The 19,807-nt window shown below is 58.9% G+C and overlaps 11 non-coding genes across 11 annotated transcripts; all 11 read left to right on the plus strand.

The window, feature by feature from the left end:
- The first annotated feature begins 1,107 nt into the window (after positions 1-1,107).
- LOC146676443 (5S ribosomal RNA) lies at positions 1,108-1,226 on the plus strand. Its single transcript, XR_014911321.1, has one exon. It is a non-coding gene; the product is annotated as a 5S ribosomal RNA (ribosomal RNA).
- Positions 1,227-2,567: 1,341 nt separating this feature from the next.
- LOC146676444 (5S ribosomal RNA) lies at positions 2,568-2,686 on the plus strand. Its single transcript, XR_014910915.1, has one exon. It is a non-coding gene; the product is annotated as a 5S ribosomal RNA (ribosomal RNA).
- Positions 2,687-4,267: 1,581 nt separating this feature from the next.
- On the plus strand, positions 4,268-4,386 carry LOC146676445 (5S ribosomal RNA). Its single transcript, XR_014911322.1, has one exon. It is a non-coding gene; the product is annotated as a 5S ribosomal RNA (ribosomal RNA).
- A 2,820-nt stretch (positions 4,387-7,206) lies between these two features.
- On the plus strand, positions 7,207-7,325 carry LOC146676446 (5S ribosomal RNA). The gene has a single exon (XR_014911323.1). It is a non-coding gene; the product is annotated as a 5S ribosomal RNA (ribosomal RNA).
- Positions 7,326-8,500: 1,175 nt separating this feature from the next.
- On the plus strand, positions 8,501-8,619 carry LOC146676447 (5S ribosomal RNA). Its single transcript, XR_014911324.1, has one exon. It is a non-coding gene; the product is annotated as a 5S ribosomal RNA (ribosomal RNA).
- Positions 8,620-10,360: 1,741 nt separating this feature from the next.
- Positions 10,361-10,479, plus strand: LOC146676448 (5S ribosomal RNA). Its single transcript, XR_014911325.1, has one exon. It is a non-coding gene; the product is annotated as a 5S ribosomal RNA (ribosomal RNA).
- A 1,175-nt stretch (positions 10,480-11,654) lies between these two features.
- Positions 11,655-11,773, plus strand: LOC146676449 (5S ribosomal RNA). The gene has a single exon (XR_014911326.1). It is a non-coding gene; the product is annotated as a 5S ribosomal RNA (ribosomal RNA).
- A 1,657-nt stretch (positions 11,774-13,430) lies between these two features.
- Positions 13,431-13,549, plus strand: LOC146676450 (5S ribosomal RNA). Its single transcript, XR_014911327.1, has one exon. It is a non-coding gene; the product is annotated as a 5S ribosomal RNA (ribosomal RNA).
- A 1,937-nt stretch (positions 13,550-15,486) lies between these two features.
- Positions 15,487-15,605, plus strand: LOC146676451 (5S ribosomal RNA). Its single transcript, XR_014911328.1, has one exon. It is a non-coding gene; the product is annotated as a 5S ribosomal RNA (ribosomal RNA).
- Positions 15,606-16,983: 1,378 nt separating this feature from the next.
- LOC146676452 (5S ribosomal RNA) lies at positions 16,984-17,102 on the plus strand. Its single transcript, XR_014911329.1, has one exon. It is a non-coding gene; the product is annotated as a 5S ribosomal RNA (ribosomal RNA).
- A 1,379-nt stretch (positions 17,103-18,481) lies between these two features.
- LOC146676453 (5S ribosomal RNA) lies at positions 18,482-18,600 on the plus strand. Its single transcript, XR_014911331.1, has one exon. It is a non-coding gene; the product is annotated as a 5S ribosomal RNA (ribosomal RNA).
- Positions 18,601-19,807: the final 1,207 nt, after the last annotated feature.

Below are 19,807 nucleotides of genomic sequence, written 5' to 3' on the forward strand. Positions count from 1 at the left end.
ACCAGGGCATTAGTTGCTATTGAGGCCAATTACACCACACCAGGGTCTGTGGCTCTTGCTCAGGCCACTTACACCACACCAGGGCCTGTGGCTCTTGCTCAGGCCACTTACACCACACCAGGGCCTGTGGCACTGGCTGAGGCCACTTACACCACACCAGGGCCTGTGGCTGCTGGCTGAGGCCACTTACACCACACCAGGGCCTGTGGCTGCTGGCTGAGGCCACCTACACCACACCAGGGCCTGTGGCTGCTGGCTGAGGCCACTTACACCACACCAGGGCCCTTTTGCTGCTGGCTGAGGCCACTTACACCACACCAGTGCCTGTGGCTTCTGGCTGAGGCGACTTACACCACACCAGGGCCTGTGGCTGCTGGCTGAGGCCACTTACACCACACCAAGGCCTGTGGCTCTTGCTCAGGCCACTCACATCACACCAGGCCCTGCGCTTCTGGCCGAGGCCATCTTCACCAAACCAGGCCCTGTGCTGCTTGCTGTGGCCACTTACACCACACCAGGGCCTGTGGCTGCTGGCTGAGGCCACCTACACCACACCAGGGCCTGTGGCTGCTGGCTGAGGCGACTTAAACCACACCAGGGCCCTTTTGCTGCTGGCTGAGGCCACTTACACCACACCAGTGCCTGTGGCTTCTGGCTGAGGCCACTTACACCACACCAGGGCCTGTGGCTGCTGGCTGAGGCCAATTACACCACACGAGGGCCTGTGGCTCTTGCTCAGGCCACTTACACCACACCAGGGCCTGTGGCTGCTGGCTGAGGCCACTTACACCACACCAAGGCCTGTTGCTCTTGCTCAGGCCACTCACATCACACCAGGCCCTGCGCTTCTGGCCGAGGCCATCTTCACCAAACCAGGCCCTGTGCTGCTTGCTGTGGCCATGTACAACACACCAGGCCCTGTGCTGGTCCCTGAGGCCATCTTCAACAATCCAGGGCCTGTGCTGTTGGATAAATGCCAAACTGAGCCTTTGGGTTAGGGTATTATGCAAACATGCAGGTATGGTTATAGGATTGTCTTCGTAACTTCAGGTACTTGCCACCTAATCACTTGAATCCATAAATTGAGACATTGTGCTGGAGCCAGCAGCTTACGGCCATACCACCCTGAGCACGCCCGACCTCGTCTGATCTCGGAAGCTAAGCAGGGCTGGGCTTGGTTAGTACTTGGATGGGAGACTGCCTGGGAATACCTGGTGCTGTAAGCCTTTCATTTTCATGTCATTGAACCGCTTTTGATCCAGAGAAGGGGTGTATTAAAAGACCAAAAGCAGCTCCCCATTAATGAGGGCACATTAACGACACTGCTTTTGGCTCTTTTCCAATGTCTTGTGCTGCTAGCTGATGCAACCTACACCACACAAGGGCCTGAGTGACCGGCTGGGGCCACTTACACCACATCAGGGCCTGTGGCTCTGGCTGAGGCCACTTACACCACACCAGGGCCTGTGGCTGCTGGCTGAGGCCACTTACACCACACCAGGGCCTGTGGCTGCTGGCTGAGGCCACCTACACCACACCAGGGCCTGTGGCTGCTGGCTGAGGCCAATTACACCACACCAGGGCCTGTGGCACTGGCTGAGGCCACTTACACCACACCAGGGCCTGTGGCTCTTGCTCAGGCCACTTACACCACACCAGGGCCTGTGGCACTGGCTGAGGCCACTTACACCACACCAGGGCCTGTGGCTGCTGGCTGAGGCCACCTACACCACACCAGGGCCTGTGGCTGCTGGCTGAGGCGACTTACACCACACCAGGGCCCTTTTGCTGCTGGCTGAGGCCACTTACACCACACCAGTGCCTGTGGCTTCTGGCTGAGGCCACTTACACCACACCAGGGCCTGTGGCTGCTGGCTGAGGCCAATTACACCACACCAGGGTCTGTGGCTCTTGCTCAGGCCACTTACACCACACCAGGGCCTGTGGCACTGGCTGAGGCCACTTACACCACACCAGGGCCTGTGGCTGCTGGCTGAGGCCACTTACACCACACCAGGGCCTGTGGCTGCTGGCTGAGGCCACTTACACCACACCAGGGCCTGTGGCTGCTGGCTGAGGCCACCTACACCACACCAGGGCCTGTGGCTGCTGGCTGAGGCCACTTACACCACACCAGGGCCCTTTTGCTGCTGGCTGAGGCCACTTACACCACACCAGTGCCTGTGGCTGCTGGCTGAGGCGACTTACACCACACCAGGGCCTGTGGCTGCTGGCTGAGGCCACTTACACCACACCAAGGCCTGTTGCTCTTGCTCAGGCCACTCACTTCACACCAGGCCCTGCGCTTCTGGCCGAGGCCATCTTCACCAAACCAGGCCCTGTGCTGCTTGCTGTGGCCATGTACAACACACCAGGCCCTGTGCTGGTTCCTGAGGCCATCTTCAACAATCCAGGGCCTGTGCTGTTGGATAAATGCCAAACTGAGCCTTTGGGTTAGGGTATTATGCAAACATGCAGGTATGGTTATAGGATTGTCTTCGTAACTTCAGGTACTTGCCACCTAATCACTTGAATCCATAAATTGAGACATTGTGCTGGAGCCAGCAGCTTACGGCCATACCACCCTGAGCACGCCCGACCTCGTCTGATCTCGGAAGCTAAGCAGGGCTGGGCTTGGTTAGTACTTGGATGGGAGACTTCCTGGGAATACCTGGTGCTGTAAGCCTTTCATTTTCATGTCATTGAACCGCTTTTGATCCAGAGAAGGGGTGTATTAAAAGACCAAAAGCAGCTGCCCATTAATGAGGGCACATTAACGACACTGCTTTTGGCTCTTTTCCAATGTCTTGTGCTGCTAGCTGATGCCACCTACACCACACCAGGGCCTGAGTGACCGGCTGGGGCCACTTACACCACATCAGGGCCTGTGGCTCTGGCTGAGGCCACTTACACCACACCAGGGCCTGTGGCTGCTGGCTGAGGCCAGTTACACCACAACAGAGCCTGTGGCTGCTGGCTGAAGCCACTTACACCACACCAGGGCCTTAGTTGCTATTGAGGCCACTTACACCACACCAGGGCCTGTGGCTGCTGGCTGAGGCCACCTACACCACATCAGGGCCTGTGGCTGCTGGCTGAGGCCACTTACACCACACCAGGGCCTGTGGCTGCTGGCTGAGGCCACTTACACCACACCAGGGCCTGTGGCTGCTGGCTGAGGCCACCTACACCACACCAGGGCCTGTGGCTGCTGGCTGAGGCCAATTACACCACACCAGGGCCTGTGGCACTGGCTGAGGCCACTTACACCACACCAGGGCCTGTGGCTCTTGCTCAGGCCACTTACACCACACCAGGGCCTGTGGCACTGGCTGAGGCCACTTACACCACACCAGGGCCTGTGGCTGCTGGCTGAGGCCACCTACACCACACCAGGGCCTGTGGCTGCTGGCTGAGGCGACTTACACCACACCAGGGCCCTTTTGCTGCTGGCTGAGGCCACTTACACCACACCAGTGCCTGTGGCTTCTGGCTGAGGCGACTTACACCACACCAGGGCCTGTGGCTGCTGGCTGAGGCCACTTACACCACACCAGGGCCTGTGGCTGCTGGCTGAGGCCACTTACACCACACCAGGGCGTGTGGCTGCTGGCTGAGGCCACCTACACCACACCAGGGCCTGTGGCTGCTGGCTGAGGCGACTTACACCACACCAGGGCCCTTTTGCTGCTGGCTGAGGCCACTTACACCACACCAGTGCCTGTGTCTTCTAGCTGAGGCGACTTACACCACACCAGGGCCTGTGGCTGCTGGCTGAGGCCAATTACACCACACCAGGGTCTGTGGCTCTTGCTCAGGCCACTTACACCACACCAGGGCCCTTTTGCTGCTGGCTGAGGCCACTTACACCACACCAGTGCCTGTGGCTTCTGGCTGAGGCGACTTACACCACACCAGGGCCTGTGGCTGCTGGCTGAGGCCACTTACACCACACCAAGGCCTGTTGCTCTTGCTCAGGCCACTCACATCACACCAGGCCCTGCGCTTCTGGCCGAGGCCATCTTCACCAAACCAGGCCCTGTGCTGCTTGCTGTGGCCATGTACAACACACCAGGCCCTGTGCTGGTCCCTGAGGCCATCTTCAACAATCCAGGGCCTGTGCTGTTGGATAAATGCCAAACTGAGCCTTTGGGTTAGGGTATTATGCAAACATGCAGGTATGGTTATAGGATTGTCTTCGTAACTTCAGGTACTTGCCACCTAATCACTTGAATCCATAAATTGAGACATTGTGCTGTCGCCAGCAGCTTACGGCCATACCACCCTGAGCACGCCCGACCTCGTCTGATCTCGGAAGCTAAGCAGGGCTGGGCTTGGTTAGTACTTGGATGGGAGACTGCCTGGGAATACCTGGTGCTGTAAGCCTTTCATTTTCATGTCATTGAACCGCTTTTGATCCAGAGAAGGGGTGTATTAAAAGACCAAAAGCAGCTGCCCATTAATGAGGGCACATTAACGACACTGCTTTTGGCTCTTTTCCAATGTCTTGTGCTGCTAGCTGATGCAACCTACACCACACAAGGGCCTGAGTGACCGGCTGGGGCCACTTACACCACATCAGGGCCTGTGGCTCTGGCTGAGGCCACTTACACCACACCAGGGCCTGTGGCTGCTGGCTGAGGCCACTTACACCACACCAGGGCCTGTGGCTGCTGGCTGAGGCCACCTACACCACACCAGGGCCTGTGGCTGCTGGCTGAGGCCAATTACACCACACCAGGGCCTGTGGCACTGGCTGAGGCCACTTACACCACACCAGGGCCTGTGGCTCTTGCTCAGGCCACTTACACCACACCAGGGCCTGTGGCACTGGCTGAGGCCACTTACACCACACCAGGGCCTGTGGCTGCTGGCTGAGGCCACCTACACCACACCAGGGCCTGTGGCTGCTGGCTGAGGCGACTTACACCACACCAGGGCCCTTTTGCTGCTGGCTGAGGCCACTTACACCACACCAGTGCCTGTGGCTTCTGGCTGAGGCGACTTACACCACACCAGGGCCTGTGGCTGCTGGCTGAGGCCACTTACACCACACCAGGGCCTGTGGCTGCTGGCTGAGGCCACTTACACCACACCAGGGCGTGTGGCTGCTGGCTGAGGCCACCTACACCACACCAGGGCCTGTGGCTGCTGGCTGAGGCGACTTACACCACACCAGGGCCCTTTTGCTGCTGGCTGAGGCCACTTACACCACACCAGGGCGTGTGGCTGCTGGCTGAGGCCACCTACACCACACCAGGGCCTGTGGCTGCTGGCTGAGGCGACTTACACCACACCAGGGCCCTTTTGCTGCTGGCTGAGGCCACTTACACCACACCAGTGCCTGTGTCTTCTAGCTGAGGCGACTTACACCACACCAGGGCCTGTGGCTGCTGGCTGAGGCCAATTACACCACACCAGGGTCTGTGGCTCTTGCTCAGGCCACTTACACCACACCAGGGCCTGTGGCACTGGCTGAGGCCACTTACACCACACCAGGGCCTGTGGCTGCTGGCTGAGGCCACTTACACCACACCAGGGCCTGTGGCTGCTGGCTGAGGCCACTTACACCACACCAGGGCCCTTTTGCTGCTGGCTGAGGCCACTTACACCACACCAGTGCCTGTGGCTTCTGGCTGAGGCGACTTACACCACACCAGGGCCTGTGGCTGCTGGCTGAGGCCACCTACACCACACCAGGGCCTGTGGCTGCTGGCTGAGGCCAGTTACACCACAACAGAGCCTGTGGCTGCTGGCTGAAGCCACTTACACCACACCAGGGCCTTAGTTGCTATTGAGGCCACTTACACCACACCAGGGCCTGTGGCTGCTGGCTGAGGCCACCTACACCACATCAGGGCCTGTGGCTGCTGGCTGAGGCCACTTACACCACACCAGGGCCTGTGGCTGCTGGCTGAGGCCACTTACACCACACCAGGGCCTGTGGCTGCTGGCTGAGGCCACCTACACCACACCAGGGCCTGTGGCTGCTGGCTGAGGCCAATTACACCACACCAGGGCCTGTGGCACTGGCTGAGGCCACTTACACCACACCAGGGCCTGTGGCTCTTGCTCAGGCCACTTACACCACACCAGGGCCTGTGGCACTGGCTGAGGCCACTTACACCACACCAGGGCCTGTGGCTGCTGGCTGAGGCCACCTACACCACACCAGGGCCTGTGGCTGCTGGCTGAGGCGACTTACACCACACCAGGGCCCTTTTGCTGCTGGCTGAGGCGACTTACACCACACCAGTGCCTGTGGCTTCTGGCTGAGGCGACTTACACCACACCAGGGCCTGTGGCTGCTGGCTGAGGCCACTTACACCACACCAGGGCCTGTGGCTGCTGGCTGAGGCCACTTACACCACACCAGGGCGTGTGGCTGCTGGCTGAGGCCACCTACACCACACCAGGGCCTGTGGCTGCTGGCTGAGGCGACTTACACCACACCAGGGCCCTTTTGCTGCTGGCTGAGGCCACTTACACCACACCAGTGCCTGTGTCTTCTAGCTGAGGCGACTTACACCACACCAGGGCCTGTGGCTGCTGGCTGAGGCCAATTACACCACACCAGGGTCTGTGGCTCTTGCTCAGGCCACTTACACCACACCAGGGCCTGTGGCTGCTGGCTGAGGCCAATTACACCACACCAGGGCCTGTGGCTGCTGGCTGAGGCCACCTACACCACACCAGGGCCTGTGGCTGCTGGCTGAGGCCACCTACACCACACCAGGGTCTGTGGCTGCTGGCTGAGGCCACTTACACCACACCAGGGCCCTTTTGCTGCTGGCTGAGGCCACTTACACCACACCAGGGCCTGTGGCTTCTGGCTGAGGCCACTTACACCACACCAGGGCCTGTGGCTGCTGGCTGAGGCCACTTACACCACACCAAGGCCTGTTGCTCTTGCTCAGGCCACTCACATCACACCAGGCCCTGCGCTTCTGGCCGAGGCCATCTTCACCAAACCAGGCCCTGTGCTGCTTGCTGTGGCCATGTACAACACACCAGGCCCTGTGCTGGTCCCTGAGGCCATCTTCAACAATCCAGGGCCTGTGCTGTTGGATAAATGCCAAACTGAGCCTTTGGGTTAGGGTATTATGCAAACATGCAGGTATGGTTATAGGATTGTCTTCGTAACTTCAGGTACTTGCCACCTAATCACTTGAATCCATAAATTGAGACATTGTGCTGTCGCCAGCAGCTTACGGCCATACCACCCTGAGCACGCCCGACCTCGTCTGATCTCGGAAGCTAAGCAGGGCTGGGCTTGGTTAGTACTTGGATGGGAGACTGCCTGGGAATACCTGGTGCTGTAAGCCTTTCATTTTCATGTCATTGAACCGCTTTTGATCCAGAGAAGGGGTGTATTAAAAGACCAAAAGCAGCTGCCCATTAATGAGGGCACATTAACGACACTGCTTTTGGCTCTTTTCCAATGTCTTGTGCTGCTAGCTGATGCAACCTACACCACACAAGGGCCTGAGTGACCGGCTGGGGCCACTTACACCACATCAGGGCCTGTGGCTCTGGCTGAGGCCACTTACACCACACCAGGGCCTGTGGCTGCTGGCTGAGGCCACCTACACCACACCAGGGAATTAGTTGCTATTGAGGCCAATTACACCACACCAGGGTCTGTGGCTCTTGCTCAGGCCACTTACACCACACCAGGGCCTGTGGCTCTTGCTCAGGCCACTTACACCACACCAGGGCCTGTGGCACTGGCTGAGGCCACTTACACCACACCAGGGCTTGTGGCTGCTGGCTGAGGCCACTTACACCACACCAGGGCCTGTGGCTGCTGGCTGAGGCCACTTACACCACACCAGGGCATTAGTTGCTATTGAGGCCAATTACACCACACCAGGGTCTGTGGCTCTTGCTCAGGCCACTTACACCACACCAGGGCCTGTGGCTCTTGCTCAGGCCACTTACACCACACCAGGGCCTGTGGCACTGGCTGAGGCCACTTACACCACACCAGGGCCTGTGGCTGCTGGCTGAGGCCACCTACACCACACCAGGGCCTGTGGCTGCTGGCTGAGGCCACTTACACCACACCAGGGCCCTTTTGCTGCTGGCTGAGGCCACTTACACCACACCAGTGCCTGTGGCTTCTGGCTGAGGCGACTTACACCACACCAGGGCCTGTGGCTGCTGGCTGAGGCCACTTACACCACACCAAGGCCTGTTGCTCTTGCTCAGGCCACTCACATCACACCAGGCCCTGCGCTTCTGGCCGAGGCCATCTTCACCAAACCAGGCCCTGTGCTGCTTGCTGTGGCCATGTACAACACACCAGGCCCTGTGCTGGTTCCTGAGGCCATCTTCAACAATCCAGGGCCTGTGCTGTTGGATAAATGCCAAACTGAGCCTTTGGGTTAGGGTATTATGCAAACATGCAGGTATGGTTATAGGATTGTCTTCGTAACTTCAGGTACTTGCCACCTAATCACTTGAATCCATAAATTGAGACATTGTGCTGGAGCCAGCAGCTTACGGCCATACCACCCTGAGCACGCCCGACCTCGTCTGATCTCGGAAGCTAAGCAGGGCTGGGCTTGGTTAGTACTTGGATGGGAGACTGCCTGGGAATACCTGGTGCTGTAAGCCTTTCATTTTCATGTCATTGAACCGCTTTTGATCCAGAGAAGGGGTGTATTAAAAGACCAAAAGCAGCTGCCCATTAATGAGGGCACATTAACGACACTGCTTTTGGCTCTTTTCCAATGTCTTGTGCTGCTAGCTGATGCAACCTACACCACACAAGGGCCTGAGTGACCGGCTGGGGCCACTTACACCACATCAGGGCCTGTGGCTCTGGCTGAGGCCACTTACACCACACCAGGGCCTGTGGCTGCTGGCTGAGGCCACTTACACCACACCAGGGCCTGTGGCTGCTGGCTGAGGCCACCTACACCACACCAGGGCATTAGTTGCTATTGAGGCCAATTACACCACACCAGGGTCTGTGGCTCTTGCTCAGGCCACTTACACCACACCAGGGCCTGTGGCACTTGCTCAGGCCACTTACACCACACCAGGGCCTGTGGCACTGGCTGAGGCCACTTACACCACACCAGGGCCTGTGGCTGCTGGCTGAGGCCACTTACACCACACCAGGGCCTGTGGCTGCTGGCTGAGGCCACCTACACCACACCAGGGCCTGTGGCTGCTGGCTGAGGCCACTTACACCACACCAGGGCCCTTTTGCTGCTGGCTGAGGCCACTTACACCACACCAGGGCCTGTGGCACTGGCTGAGGCCACTTACACCACACCAGGGCCTGTGGCTGCTGGCTGAGGCCACCTACACCACACCAGGGCCTGTGGCTGCTGGCTGAGGCGACTTACACCACACCAGGGCCCTTTTGCTGCTGGCTGAGGCCACTTACACCACACCAGTGCCTGTGGCTTCTGGCTGAGGCGACTTACACCACACCAGGGCCTGTGGCTGCTGGCTGAGGCCACTTACACCACACCAGGGCCTGTGGCTGCTGGCTGAGGCCACTTACACCACACCAGGGCGTGTGGCTGCTGGCTGAGGCCACCTACACCACACCAGGGCCTGTGGCTGCTGGCTGAGGCGACTTACACCACACCAGGGCCCTTTTGCTGCTGGCTGAGGCCACTTACACCACACCAGTGCCTGTGTCTTCTAGCTGAGGCGACTTACACCACACCAGGGCCTGTGGCTGCTGGCTGAGGCCAATTACACCACACCAGGGTCTGTGGCTCTTGCTCAGGCCACTTACACCACACCAGGGCCTGTGGCTGCTGGCTGAGGCCACTTACACCACACCAGGGCCTGTGGCTGCTGGCTGAGGCCACCTACACCACACCAGGGCCTGTGGCTGCTGGCTGAGGCCACCTACACCACACCAGGGCCTGTGGCTGCTGGCTGAGGCCACTTACACCACACCAGGGCCCTTTTGCTGCTGGCTGAGGCCACTTACACCACACCAGGGCCTGTGGCTTCTGGCTGAGGCCACTTACACCACACCAGGGCCTGTGGCTGCTGGCTGAGGCCACTTACACCACACCAAGGCCTGTTGCTCTTGCTCAGGCCACTCACATCACACCAGGCCCTGCGCTTCTGGCCGAGGCCATCTTCACCAAACCAGGCCCTGTGCTGCTTGCTGTGGCCATGTACAACACACCAGGCCCTGTGCTGGTCCCTGAGGCCATCTTCAACAATCCAGGGCCTGTGCTGTTGGATAAATGCCAAACTGAGCCTTTGGGTTAGGGTATTATGCAAACATGCAGGTATGGTTATAGGATTGTCTTCGTAACTTCAGGTACTTGCCACCTAATCACTTGAATCCATAAATTGAGACATTGTGCTGTCGCCAGCAGCTTACGGCCATACCACCCTGAGCACGCCCGACCTCGTCTGATCTCGGAAGCTAAGCAGGGCTGGGCTTGGTTAGTACTTGGATGGGAGACTGCCTGGGAATACCTGGTGCTGTAAGCCTTTCATTTTCATGTCATTGAACCGCTTTTGATCCAGAGAAGGGGTGTATTAAAAGACCAAAAGCAGCTGCCCATTAATGAGGGCACATTAACGACACTGCTTTTGGCTCTTTTCCAATGTCTTGTGCTGCTAGCTGATGCAACCTACACCACACAAGGGCCTGAGTGACCGGCTGGGGCCACTTACACCACATCAGGGCCTGTGGCTCTGGCTGAGGCCACTTACACCACACCAGGGCCTGTGGCTGCTGGCTGAGGCCACCTACACCACACCAGGGAATTAGTTGCTATTGAGGCCAATTACACCACACCAGGGTCTGTGGCTCTTGCTCAGGCCACTTACACCACACCAGGGCCTGTGGCTCTTGCTCAGGCCACTTACACCACACCAGGGCCTGTGGCACTGGCTGAGGCCACTTACACCACACCAGGGCTTGTGGCTGCTGGCTGAGGCCACTTACACCACACCAGGGCCTGTGGCTGCTGGCTGAGGCCACTTACACCACACCAGGGCATTAGTTGCTATTGAGGCCAATTACACCACACCAGGGTCTGTGGCTCTTGCTCAGGCCACTTACACCACACCAGGGCCTGTGGCTCTTGCTCAGGCCACTTACACCACACCAGGGCCTGTGGCACTGGCTGAGGCCACTTACACCACACCAGGGCCTGTGGCTGCTGGCTGAGGCCACCTACACCACACCAGGGCCTGTGGCTGCTGGCTGAGGCCACTTACACCACACCAGGGCCCTTTTGCTGCTGGCTGAGGCCACTTACACCACACCAGTGCCTGTGGCTTCTGGCTGAGGCGACTTACACCACACCAGGGCCTGTGGCTGCTGGCTGAGGCCACTTACACCACACCAAGGCCTGTTGCTCTTGCTCAGGCCACTCACATCACACCAGGCCCTGCGCTTCTGGCCGAGGCCATCTTCACCAAACCAGGCCCTGTGCTGCTTGCTGTGGCCATGTACAACACACCAGGCCCTGTGCTGGTTCCTGAGGCCATCTTCAACAATCCAGGGCCTGTGCTGTTGGATAAATGCCAAACTGAGCCTTTGGGTTAGGGTATTATGCAAACATGCAGGTATGGTTATAGGATTGTCTTCGTAACTTCAGGTACTTGCCACCTAATCACTTGAATCCATAAATTGAGACATTGTGCTGGAGCCAGCAGCTTACGGCCATACCACCCTGAGCACGCCCGACCTCGTCTGATCTCGGAAGCTAAGCAGGGCTGGGCTTGGTTAGTACTTGGATGGGAGACTGCCTGGGAATACCTGGTGCTGTAAGCCTTTCATTTTCATGTCATTGAACCGCTTTTGATCCAGAGAAGGGGTGTATTAAAAGACCAAAAGCAGCTGCCCATTAATGAGGGCACATTAACGACACTGCTTTTGGCTCTTTTCCAATGTCTTGTGCTGCTAGCTGATGCAACCTACACCACACAAGGGCCTGAGTGACCGGCTGGGGCCACTTACACCACATCAGGGCCTGTGGCTCTGGCTGAGGCCACTTACACCACACCAGGGCCTGTGGCTGCTGGCTGAGGCCACTTACACCACACCAGGGCCTGTGGCTGCTGGCTGAGGCCACCTACACCACACCAGGGCATTAGTTGCTATTGAGGCCAATTACACCACACCAGGGTCTGTGGCTCTTGCTCAGGCCACTTACACCACACCAGGGCCTGTGGCACTTGCTCAGGCCACTTACACCACACCAGGGCCTGTGGCACTGGCTGAGGCCACTTACACCACACCAGGGCCTGTGGCTGCTGGCTGAGGCCACTTACACCACACCAGGGCCTGTGGCTGCTGGCTGAGGCCACCTACACCACACCAGGGCCTGTGGCTGCTGGCTGAGGCCACTTACACCACACCAGGGCCCTTTTGCTGCTGGCTGAGGCCACTTACACCACACCAGTGCCTGTGGCTTCTGGCTGAGGCGACTTACACCACACCAGGGCCTGTGGCTGCTGGCTGAGGCCACTTACACCACACCAAGGCCTGTGGCTCTTGCTCAGGCCACTCACATCACACCAGGCCCTGCGCTTCTGGCCGAGGCCATCTTCACCAAACCAGGCCCTGTGCTGCTTGCTGTGGCCACTTACACCACACCAGGGCCTGTGGCTGCTGGCTGAGGCCACCTACACCACACCAGGGCCTGTGGCTGCTGGCTGAGGCGACTTAAACCACACCAGGGCCCTTTTGCTGCTGGCTGAGGCCACTTACACCACACCAGTGCCTGTGGCTTCTGGCTGAGGCGACTTACACCACACCAGGGCCTGTGGCTGCTGGCTGAGGCCAATTACACCACACCAGGGTCTGTGGCTCTTGCTCAGGCCACTTACACCACACCAGGGCCTGTGGCACTGGCTGAGGCCACTTACACCACACCAGGGCCTGTGGCTGCTGGCTGAGGCCACTTACACCACACCAGGGCCTGTGGCTGCTGGCTGAGGCCACCTACACCACACCAGGGCCTGTGGCTGCTGGCTGAGGCCACTTACACCACACCAGGGCCCTTTTGCTGCTGGCTGAGGCCACTTACACCACACCAGTGCCTGTGGCTTCTGGCTGAGGCGACTTACACCACACCAGGGCCTGTGGCTGCTGGCTGAGGCCACTTACACCACACCAAGGCCTGTTGCTCTTGCTCAGGCCACTCACATCACACCAGGCCCTGCGCTTCTGGCCGAGGCCATCTTCACCAAACCAGGCCCTGTGCTGCTTGCTGTGGCCATGTACAACACACCAGGCCCTGTGCTGGTCCCTGAGGCCATCTTCAACAATCCAGGGCCTGTGCTGTTGGATAAATGCCAAACTGAGCCTTTGGGTTAGGGTATTATGCAAACATGCAGGTATGGTTATAGGATTGTCTTCGTAACTTCAGGTACTTGCCACCTAATCACTTGAATCCATAAATTGAGACATTGTGCTGTCGCCAGCAGCTTACGGCCATACCACCCTGAGCACGCCCGACCTCGTCTGATCTCGGAAGCTAAGCAGGGCTGGGCTTGGTTAGTACTTGGATGGGAGACTGCCTGGGAATACCTGGTGCTGTAAGCCTTTCATTTTCATGTCATTGAACCGCTTTTGATCCAGAGAAGGGGTGTATTAAAAGACCAAAAGCAGCTGCCCATTAATGAGGGCACATTAACGACACTGCTTTTGGCTCTTTTCCAATGTCTTGTGCTGCTAGCTGATGCAACCTACACCACACAAGGGCCTGAGTGACCGGCTGGGGCCACTTACACCACATCAGGGCCTGTGGCTCTGGCTGAGGCCACTTACACCACACCAGGGCCTGTGGCTGCTGGCTGAGGCCACTTACACCACACCAGGGCCTGTGGCTGCTGGCTGAGGCCACCTACACCACACCAGGGCCTGTGGCTGCTGGCTGAGGCCAATTACACCACACCAGGGCCTGTGGCACTGGCTGAGGCCACTTACACCACACCAGGGCCTGTGGCTCTTGCTCAGGCCACTTACACCACACCAGGGCCTGTGGCACTGGCTGAGGCCACCTACACCACACCAGGGCCTGTGGCTGCTGGCTGAGGCGACTTACACCACACCAGGGCCCTTTTGCTGCTGGCTGAGGCCACTTACACCACACCAGTGCCTGTGGCTTCTGGCTGAGGCGACTTACACCACACCAGGGCCTGTGGCTGCTGGCTGAGGCCACTTACACCACACCAGGGCCTGTGGCTGCTGGCTGAGGCCACTTACACCACACCAGGGCCTGTGGCTGCTGGCTGAGGCCACCTACACCACACCAGGGCCTGTGGCTGCTGGCTGAGGCGACTTACACCACACCAGGGCCCTTTTGCTGCTGGCTGAGGCCACTTACACCACACCAGTGCCTGTGTCTTCTAGCTGATGCAACCTACACCACAAAAGGGCCTGAGTGACCGGCTGGGGCCACTTACACCACATCAGGGCCTGTGGCTCTGGCTGAGGCCACTTACACCACACCAGGGCCTGTGGCTGCTGGCTGAGGCCACCTACACCACACCAGGGAATTAGTTGCTATTGAGGCCAATTACACCACACAAGGGTCTGTGGCTCTTGCTCAGGCCACTTACACCACACCAGGGCCTGTGGCTCTTGCTCAGGCCACTTACACCACACCAGGGCGTGTGGCTGTTGGCTGAGACCACCTACACCACACCAGGGCCTGTGGCTGCTGGCTGAGGCGACTTACACCACACCAGGGCCCTTTTGCTGCTGGCTGAGGCCACTTACACCACACCAGTGCCTGTGTCTTCTAGCTGAGGCGACTTACACCACACCAGGGCCTGTGGCTGCTGGCTGAGGCCAATTACACCACACCAGGGTCTGTGGCTCTTGCTCAGGCCACTTACACCACACCAGGGCCTGTGGCACTGGCTGAGGCCACTTACACCACACCAGGGCCTGTGGCTGCTGGCTGAGGCCACTTACACCACACCAGGGCCTGTGGCTGCTGGCTGAGGCCACTTACACCACACCAGGGCCTGTGGCTGCTGGCTGAGGCCACCTACACCACACCAGGGCCTGTGGCTGCTGGCTGAGGCCACTTACACCACACCAGGGCCCTTTTGCTGCTGGCTGAGGCCACTTACACCACACCAGTGCCTGTGGCTTCTGGCTGAGGCCACTTACACCACACCAGGGCCTGTGGCTGCTGGCTGAGGCCACTTACACCACACCAAGGCCTGTTGCTCTTGCTCAGGCCACTCACATCACACCAGGCCCTGCGCTTCTGGCCGAGGCCATCTTCACCAAACCAGGCCCTGTGCTGCTTGCTGTGGCCATGTACAACACACCAGGCCCTGTGCTGGTCCCTGAGGCCATCTTCAACAATCCAGGGCCTGTGCTGTTGGATAAATGCCAAACTGAGCCTTTGGGTTAGGGTATTATGCAAACATGCAGGTATGGTTATAGGATTGTCTTCGTAACTTCAGGTACTTGCCACCTAATCACTTGAATCCATAAATTGAGACATTGTGCTGTCGCCAGCAGCTTACGGCCATACCACCCTGAGCACGCCCGACCTCGTCTGATCTCGGAAGCTAAGCAGGGCTGGGCTTGGTTAGTACTTGGATGGGAGACTGCCTGGGAATACCTGGTGCTGTAAGCCTTTCATTTTCATGTCATTGAACCGCTTTTGATCCAGAGAAGGGGTGTATTAAAAGACCAAAAGCAGCTGCCCATTAATGAGGGCACATTAACGACACTGCTTTTGGCTCTTTTCCAATGTCTTGTGCTGCTAGCTGATGCAACCTACACCACACAAGGGCCTGAGTGACCGGCTGGGGCCACTTACACCACATCAGGGCCTGTGGCTCTGGCTGAGGCCACTTACACCACACCAGGGCCTGTGGCTGCTGGCTGAGGCCACTTACACCACACCAGGGCCTGTGGCTGCTGGCTGAGGCCACCTACACCACACCAGGGCCTGTGGCTGCTGGCTGAGGCCAATTACACCACACCAGGGCCTGTGGCACTGGCTGAGGCCACTTACACCACACCAGGGCCTGTGGCTCTTGCTCAGGCCACTTACACCACACCAGGGCCTGTGGCACTGGCTGAGGCCACCTACACCACACCAGGGCCTGTGGCTGCTGGCTGAGGCGACTTACACCACACCAGGGCCCTTTTGCTGCTGGCTGAGGCCACTTACACCACACCAGTGCCTGTGGCTTCTGGCTGAGGCGACTTACACCACACCAGGGCCTGTGGCTGCTGGCTGAGGCCACTTACACCACACCAGGGCCTGTGGCTGCTGGCTGAGGCCACTTACACCACACCAGGGCGTGTGGCTGCTGGCTGAGGCCACCTACACCACACCAGGGCCTGTGGCTGCTGGCTGAGGCGACTTACACCACACCAGGGCCCTTTTGCTGCTGGCTGAGGCCACTTACACCACACCAGTGCCTGTGTCTTCTAGCTGATGCAACCTACACCACAAAAGGGCCTGAGTGACCGGCTGGGGCCACTTACACCACATCAGGGCCTGTGGCTCTGGCTGAGGCCACTTACTCCACACCAGGGCCTGTGGCTGCTGGCTGAGGCCACCTACACCACACCAGGGAATTAGTTGCTATTGAGGCCAATTACACCACACCAGGGTCTGTGGCTCTTGCTCAGGCCACTTACACCACACCAGGGCCTGTGGCTGCTGGCTGAGGCCACTTACACCACACCAAGGCCTGTTGCTCTTGCTCAGGCCACTCACATCACACCAGGCCCTGCGCTTCTGGCCGAGGCCATCTTCACCAAACCAGGCCCTGTGCTGCTTGCTGTGGCCATGTACAACACACCAGGCCCTGTGCTGGTCCCTGAGGCCATCTTCAACAATCCAGGGCCTGTGCTGTTGGATAAATGCCAAACTGAGCCTTTGGGTTAGGGTATTATGCAAACATGCAGGTATGGTTATAGGATTGTCTTCGTAACTTCAGGTACTTGCCACCTAATCACTTGAATCCATAAATTGAGACATTGTGCTGGAGCCAGCAGCTTACGGCCATACCACCCTGAGCACGCCCGACCTCGTCTGATCTCGGAAGCTAAGCAGGGCTGGGCTTGGTTAGTACTTGGATGGGAGACTGCCTGGGAATACCTGGTGCTGTAAGCCTTTCATTTTCATGTCATTGAACCGCTTTTGATCCAGAGAAGGGGTGTATTAAAAGACCAAAAGCAGCTGCCCATTAATGAGGGCACATTAACGACACTGCTTTTGGCTCTTTTCCAATGTCTTGTGCTGCTAGCTGATGCAACCTACACCACACAAGGGCCTGAGTGACCGGCTGGGGCCACTTACACCACATCAGGGCCTGTGGCTCTGGCTGAGGCCACTTACACCACACCAGGGCCTGTGGCTGCTGGCTGAGGCCACCTACACCACACCAGGGAATTAGTTGCTATTGAGGCCAATTACACCACACCAGGGTCTGTGGCTCTTGCTCAGGCCACTTACACCACACCAGGGCCTGTGGCTCTTGCTCAGGCCACTTACACCACACCAGGGCCTGTGGCACTGGCTGAGGCCACTTACACCACACCAGGGCCTGTGGCTGCTGGCTGAGGCCACTTACACCACACCAGGGCCTGTGGCTGCTGGCTGAGGCCACTTACACCACACCAGGGCGTGTGGCTGCTGGCTGAGGCCACCTACACCACACCAGGGCCTGTGGCTGCTGGCTGAGGCCACTTACACCACACCAGGGCCCTTTTGCTGCTGGCTGAGGCCACTTACACCACACCAGTGCCTGTGTCTTCTAGCTGAGGCGACTTACACCACACCAGGGCCTGTGGCTGCTGGCTGAGGCCAATTACACCACACCAGGGTCTGTGGCTCTTGCTCAGGCCACTTACACCACACCAGGGCCTGTGGCACTGGCTGAGGCCACTTACACCACACCAGGGCCTGTGGCTGCTGGCTGAGGCCACTTACACCACACCAGGGCCTGTGGCTGCTGGCTGAGGCCACTTACACCACACCAGGGCCTGTGGCTGCTGGCTGAGGCCACCTACACCACACCAGGGCCTGTGGCTGCTGGCTGAGGCCACTTACACCACACCAGGGCCCTTTTGCTGCTGGCTGAGGCCACTTACACCACACCAGTGCCTGTGGCTTCTGGCTGAGGCCACTTACACCACACCAGGGCCTGTGGCTGCTGGCTGAGGCCACTTACACCACACCAAGGCCTGTTGCTCTTGCTCAGGCCACTCACATCACACCAGGCCCTGCGCTTCTGGCCGAGGCCATCTTCACCAAACCAGGCCCTGTGCTGCTTGCTGTGGCCATGTACAACACACCAGGCCCTGTGCTGGTCCCTGAGGCCATCTTCAACAATCCAGGGCCTGTGCTGTTGGATAAATGCCAAACTGAGCCTTTGGGTTAGGGTATTATGCAAACATGCAGGTATGGTTATAGGATTGTCTTCGTAACTTCAGGTACTTGCCACCTAATCACTTGAATCCATAAATTGAGACATTGTGCTGTCGCCAGCAGCTTACGGCCATACCACCCTGAGCACGCCCGACCTCGTCTGATCTCGGAAGCTAAGCAGGGCTGGGCTTGGTTAGTACTTGGATGGGAGACTGCCTGGGAATACCTGGTGCTGTAAGCCTTTCATTTTCATGTCATTGAACCGCTTTTGATCCAGAGAAGGGGTGTATTAAAAGACCAAAAGCAGCTGCCCATTAATGAGGGCACATTAACGACACTGCTTTTGGCTCTTTTCCAATGTCTTGTGCTGCTAGCTGATGCAACCTACACCACACAAGGGCCTGAGTGACCGGCTGGGGCCACTTACACCACATCAGGGCCTGTGGCTCTGGCTGAGGCCACTTACACCACACCAGGGCCTGTGGCTGCTGGCTGAGGCCACTTACACCACACCAGGGCCTGTGGCTGCTGGCTGAGGCCACCTACACCACACCAGGGCCTGTGGCTGCTGGCTGAGGCCAATTACACCACACCAGGGCCTGTGGCACTGGCTGAGGCCACTTACACCACACCAGGGCCTGTGGCTCTTGCTCAGGCCACTTACACCACACCAGGGCCTGTGGCACTGGCTGAGGCCACCTACACCACACCAGGGCCTGTGGCTGCTGGCTGAGGCGACTTACACCACACCAGGGCCCTTTTGCTGCTGGCTGAGGCCACTTACACCACACCAGTGCCTGTGGCTTCTGGCTGAGGCGACTTACACCACACCAGGGCCTGTGGCTGCTGGCTGAGGCCACTTACACCACACCAGGGCCTGTGGCTGCTGGCTGAGGCCACTTACACCACACCAGGGCGTGTGGCTGCTGGCTGAGGCCACCTACACCACACCAGGGCCTGTGGCTGCTGGCTGAGGCGACTTACACCACACCAGGGCCCTTTTGCTGCTGGCTGAGGCCACTTACACCACACCAGTGCCTGTGTCTTCTAGCTGAGGCGACTTACACCACACCAGGGCCTGTGGCTGCTGGCTGAGGCCAATTACACCACACCAGGGTCTGTGGCTCTTGCTCAGGCCACTTACACCACACCAGGGCCTGTGGCACTGGCTGAGGCCACTTACACCACACCAGGGCCTGTGGCTGCTGGCTGAGGCCACTTACACCACACCAGGGCCTGTGGCTGCTGGCTGAGGCCACTTACACCACACCAGGGCCTGTGGCTGCTGGCTGAGGCCACCTACACCACACCAGGGCCTGTGGCTGCTGGCTGAGGCCACTTACACCACACCAGGGCCCTTTTGCTGCTGGCTGAGGCCACTTACACCACACCAGTGCCTGTGGCTTCTGGCTGAGGCGACTTACACCACACCAGGGCCTGTGGCTGCT

Source organism: Rhamphochromis longiceps, linkage group LG3 (assembly GCF_057381845.1).
Source record: "Rhamphochromis longiceps isolate RC_006_pf linkage group LG3, R_longiceps_female_GT1.1, whole genome shotgun sequence".
NCBI lineage: Eukaryota > Metazoa > Chordata > Actinopteri > Cichliformes > Cichlidae > Rhamphochromis > Rhamphochromis longiceps.